This window comes from Cupressus sempervirens, chromosome 8 (genome assembly GCF_028749045.1).
Source record: "Cupressus sempervirens isolate cs-2001-9-10 chromosome 8, ASM2874904v1, whole genome shotgun sequence".
In the NCBI taxonomy this organism is placed as follows: domain Eukaryota; kingdom Viridiplantae; phylum Streptophyta; class Pinopsida; order Cupressales; family Cupressaceae; genus Cupressus; species Cupressus sempervirens.
The window spans coordinates 655859364-655865363 of record NC_143125.1 but is presented as its reverse complement, the minus strand read 5'-3'; the positions used below and the strand labels follow the sequence as shown (position 1 = coordinate 655865363).

At 29.6% G+C, this 6000-nt stretch overlaps 1 pseudogene; it reads left to right on the top strand.

The window, feature by feature from the left end:
* The first annotated feature begins 559 nt into the window (after positions 1–559).
* Positions 560–6000, top strand: part of LOC149544145 (pentatricopeptide repeat-containing protein At5g25630-like) — a 114674-nt pseudogene continuing 109233 nt past the window's right edge.

Genomic DNA, 6000 nt, shown 5'->3' with positions numbered 1-6000 from the left:
ACATGCGGCCTCATGATGCCATTATGGTAGGATGGAAAAGGGCACTTGTGTGAATGGTTTTGATAATTATTGTTGTAATCTTGCAAATGAATATGAATGAAATTTTAGATCTTAAGTTTTTGATAATATATTTAAACTTGTGTATGAGAGAAGAAGTTGTGATAAAGATTATAGAAATGATGCTATTGTTATTTGAGATATTGTAAATTTGTTCTAAAAGCTATTGTTATTTATGGTATTGTTAGTTAAAAGAAATTATTTTGGATGTTAAATTTGTGAGTTATTTCATTAGAAAAAAGTGGCTAATGCTCAAGATCATTTTATCAAAATATCTATTGTGGATTTAAATATTGACTCTAAATCTTGATAGTTATTTGATAAGTTTAAATAAGTTTTTGGTAGAAAAAAATGGGCATGACACGTTTGGGGTTTTGTTGAGATCACATTTACTACAGAAATCAAATTGTGATGAAAATCACCACTAGCTCCCCCATTTTGATTGAGCATTCTCCTAATAGCCAGTGAGCTTGATGGAAGATCAGAATCACCAAAGCCAAGCATGTGTAATATAAACAAACAAGATGAGGTAAAATGGATTTTTGTCGAGGTAAAGGTGGCATGGGAAAGATCAATAGCAGGACTAGAAAATTTTTACATTCATCAAATTAAAGATCTACTGAATGAGATTTAAAAATAGGGGCATTGAATTAATTTTTTCTTGGCTAAGTGCCTCATTTACCACTTTGAAAGGGCTAAGATGCTGCACAAATCTTTACATGTCTTCATTGAGGTAATAAAAACATATCCAAAGTTGAATAATCTTCTTTACAATCATCTTTTTGATGTTTTTTGTAAAATCAGGAAAGATAAACGAGGCTCTCACTCTATTGCATGCAATGTTTCTTGGACAACTATGTGTCAAATAAGATCATTTTGAGAGAAGCATTTTTGACATTGTTAAAGGAAAACAAATTACAAGAGGTAGAGATGACTATAGTTCACATCAGTGAGAAATGTTGCAAGTTTTTCCTAGATACCCTTAAATTTACTCAGTTCACTAATGCAATGTATAAAGTAGGGAAGGCAGACAAGGCCTGGGAGATTGTCCATTTACCAAAAACTTAGGGGATGTCCCTCAGTGTAGTACCCTTCAATGTGATATTGTATAGTCTTGGCCATTGTGGCAATTTCTCTAGAATTGATTTTCTTTTCTTTGAGATAGAAGAGATGGGAATCAAATCAAATATTGTAACTTGCAATACTCTATTAGGAGCATATTGTGAGTGGGGTTATATTGATGAACCATTGGAATTGTTAAATAGAATGAGGCATGGTCACTGTTGTCCGGACAAAATTAAATTTGCTGTCTTGATTGGTGGCCTCTATAGAGTAAGCAAAGTAAATGAAGATCTTAGATTGGTGGCTAAGATGGGTGATGCTAATTGTACCCCAGATGAACTTACATTTACTACTCTAATTGCTAGTCTCTGTAAGGTTAACCGAGTAGATGAGGCTCTTTGATTAGTTGCTAAAATATTGTAGGCTCATTGTTCTCCTAATATAATTAGATTCACTACCCTAATTAATGGATTTTACAGAGTGGAGAGGGTAGATGAAGCTATATTTTTCTTAAAATCAATAGTTTAGTTAATCATTTTTCTTAAAAAAATCATATTAAAAAAATTAGTAAGAATAATAACATATTTTTGTTTTGGTGGATCCACATATTTGCTGAATGTGTTATTTCTTTGTTCCATATCTTTGTAAGGAATTTTCTTGTAGTCTTGATAGGTTGATGAACACAAACATTATGTATGTATTGTAAATTTGTCTGCAAATGTTTTCTACTATATTTTGCTTTCTTAAGTTTTGGAAGTGGGTGTTAGGATTTATTATATCAATAGAATGTGATAATTTAAATTGTTAGAATCAAGAGTGGTTAGATAAACTTATCTAAATATTAGATAAAGAGTTAAAAGATTGGAATTCTCACTATTTGAGTGTGTGTTGTGATAGCTAAGGTAAGAAAATTGCAAAGACTGTGTATCTAAAATAAGAAGATTGCTTGTGTAAAGATTTATTTTATAATCAAAGGGAATTATAGAAGGTTGGGTTTTGCATGGAAACGATTATTTAATATAAAATATGGGTGGTGATCTATACCATATATTCAAGAAAAAACAAAGTTGTCGAGTATAACTGAAGAGATACATATTGATAAGTATGTTGAAGGAAGGTAGGGATATATATTACTAGGATAATGAAATTTATTTATCTTGTGGATAAACTGAAAGATATAAAATGCAATTTTATAATATATATTAATATATTTTTCATCTAGATCAAAAAAATTTCACAATTTGAGTCATGGTTAAACTTAGGGTAGAGTTGAAGTAGAGTTGAATTGATTATAGAATTAGGGTTAGGGTTTAATAATAATTGGAGTTAAAAAATAATTTTAATATTAAAATTAAGAAATTGGGTATTTATTTTGATCATCATTAGATGACAATATTAATGCACTTTACTTGAAAGATCATCATCTCATCTCCTGCTCTCTCCATGCAGTACATATTTTTAAACCTATGAAAAACTTAATAATTTGATTAATAAATTTCATAATAAATATATTGTAAAATTATTAATTATCTCGTTGGTATGATATATTATTTAAAATTAATCAATTTTTTCAAATAAAGTTTCTTTTTCCCATTAAAATTATTTAATAATAGAGTGGTTTCAAACACAATACCTCTACTATTCTTTCAATTTTATGTTGTTTTCTTATTCATTTTTGTGTTTTAGCAACTACAATTTCCATATTTTATTTCACATATAAATACATAGGGATTAGGATTAGAGCTATAATTTGAATTAAAATTAGATTGAGAAATAAGGTTTGGGTTAAAATAAAAGATGAAATATTATTATATTCTCAAAATATTAGAAAATATTAAATATTAATCTATGTTTAAATATAATATTTATATAGTAATTTAGAAAAATAAAATTAGACTTATTAAATATTCAAAAAAATAAATTATTTTACATAATAAAAACATTCTAACAATTGTTGTTTCTAAATTTTATGTAAGGTTTTTTTACATCTTCAATTCTTATAGTCTAGCAATGTAAGTAAGAATTTTATTAGGAGTTCATGGATTAATACTTATTGTTGTTTAAACAAAAAAAAATACAATATAACTATAGTGATGGGTAGACAACAGAAATTATATAAGAGTGGAGTGAGACAAGAATAATGAGATGGATATAAAAGGGATATATGGAAGAAGAAATGAGGGGAATACCACAGAGAATCAGAGACCGCTGTACATCAAGTCAGAAAAACAACAGAAGAGAAGAGGAATAGTCTAGCTAAGAACATCATAGGGCGTATCCACCCACGTTGTCCAACCTAAGGGGCCCTCCAGTCAAACAATTCTTTTGTGCTCTTGAATCTGAATTGGCATGAATAATTCCTCTTTTTTGGCATGCCCTTTCTCTTTGATCTCCTTGGTCAGCCTATTATAATCATGCACGAAAACTTGCAAGTCATCCAAAGTTCTATGCCATTGGTACCCATCATGCAGGAACCTTCTCAATTTCTCCTGCTCAATCAAAATGGTAGCTTGCACCTGCAAGTAGATTTTAAATTAAATAGATTTTAATAATATTATATTTAAAAGTGACATTTTTTACTAATTAATATTTTTAAAATTATTAAAAGTATAAAAGATTAAAATATTAATATATAAATTAATTTAGTAAAAAATAAAATGCTTATATTAATAAAAATTTAAAAAATATATCATAATAAAATATTTATCTAATTAGATGTATGTAGACTTTCATTTCTAACTAAATTAATTCAAAATCTTATTATCTTATTGTTTTTTATATATGTATTATTATTTATAACTTAAAGTGTTGTTTAGAATTGAATGTTAAATATTAAATTTTGTCAAATGATATTTCCTTCAATTTTTATGTTAAATATTATTTTCCTTATTAAATTTGTAACAAAATAATATTTTCTTTTGAAATATTAAATATTTATTTTATTTCTTAGATTTTAATAATGACTCTATTGAATTAGAATTTTAAAATTAATTAATTAATCGAGTTAATATCACTCTATAATTGTTTCATTATATTACTAACTCTATTGTATTACTTCATTTAAAAAATCTTTGTTAAAGGAAAATAAATGATAAATTTTATGATTAACACTAAAAAAATTATTTTAGGTCCATTTAGTTTTTTTTTTTTTAAATTATATTTTTCACCATTGACAATTAACTATATTTTTACTTAAGTTATGATAATTTTAAAAAAATTTTACTAAGTGCGAACTATTATTTTTAAGTAGATTAATCTGAAAACTTATTATCTAATTAATATTGTGTATCATAGTTATGTTGAATTATATTAAACTAATACTTATTCATTTAAATTTACTAACATTAATGAGAATTAAATTTAATTAACATGAAAATTAAAATATAGATTTATTATGTAAATAATATGTATTAAACAAATAAATCTACATATATATTGAATATTTTAATGATATATATTAAACTTAATCAATACACAATAATAAAAATATACATAATAAACATTATCAGTTCAATATAATAATAAAATAAAAATATTAAAGGTAGACATTTAAAATTTATAACTAATCACATACATATATACAAAATATTATTCACTATTTTGAGACTAAAAAGAGAAAAAAATTCTGAACCTTTATTTGAAAAAGCATCCCACTTGCCCACATCTCTTCATGCCTTTACCGTGTGACGGCCACTCGCTTGGACAAAGTGCAACTGGGGCCCGCGGATGATGCCATGGCATTGCATGGAGGGGGGCGCATCCAGCCCATCGTGAACGATCGAGCTGGGTCCTTCTAGTTTTGTCCTTCAATTCTGCTTCTGTTGTCTTGTTTCATCAAATCTGATTTCATGGCATCTACTTCCAACACTAGCAGTGGCCAAGAGCTCGAAGAAATTGCCCCATCTACATTTAATTCTGGTGGATCCACAATATCAAAGTTGGAAGAAGGCCAAAGGAGTATGAAAAGTCAAATAAAACTTCAGCTGTCCTCAACTAGTCACTCTAACTCTTTTAGTCAGACTCTGTCATGCTTCTTCGTTTCTTCGTTTCTTCTGCGGGGTTACCTCAGCGAGTACACGCAGTCTACGCGTCTAGTCCAACATTTATTTCTCATTACTTATCCCCGCTCCTTTTCTCTTTGAACGCCCCTTTTTTCAACCTTTGTCATGTTCGCTTAAATCTAATTTCATGGCATCTTCTTCTAACCCGCACAGTGGTGTTCTGTTAAATTGCCAACACGTTGAAGAATTTCCATCATCCACATCTGCTTCTTGTGCATCCACGATGCCTGTGAAAGATTTCCCGCATTATGATGTATTTATCAATCATTTTAAACATCCTCTGGGCGTAGCAATTTATAAAGAGCTTGACGCGTTGGGACTGAAGGTTTTTCTGAATTCGGAAGAGCTCGATTTGGGGGATGAAGAAGTAGAAACAGCTTTTAAGAGTGCCTGGCTTTACATTCCAATATTTTCAGAGGGCTATGCACAATCCGACCGGTGCTTAGAAGAGCTGTCATCCATGCACAACAGGGGTAAATTAGGCGCTAAAATTGTTCCTATTTTCTGCCGTGGTAAGACTGATGATGTACGCTATGTAAAAGGAGGCTACGCGTTTGACCCAAACAAGCTTGAACGCGACTCTGAGAAACTGGAGGAGTGGAGGAAAGCGCTTTACAGCGTTTCACATTATGTAGGTCCGGTCGTTGAGAGCACGGAGTAAGTACTGAGTACGCATCTCTCCACCAGATGCACTCAGCGTTTACTTATCGATTCATTCTCTTATCTTGAGGCTCATAGACTTCAGTTATCCATATAACTTGTGACGTTTACTTTGGTTTCTTCGTTGTCGAATGTGTCCAGGGACGAAGACATGCTGCTG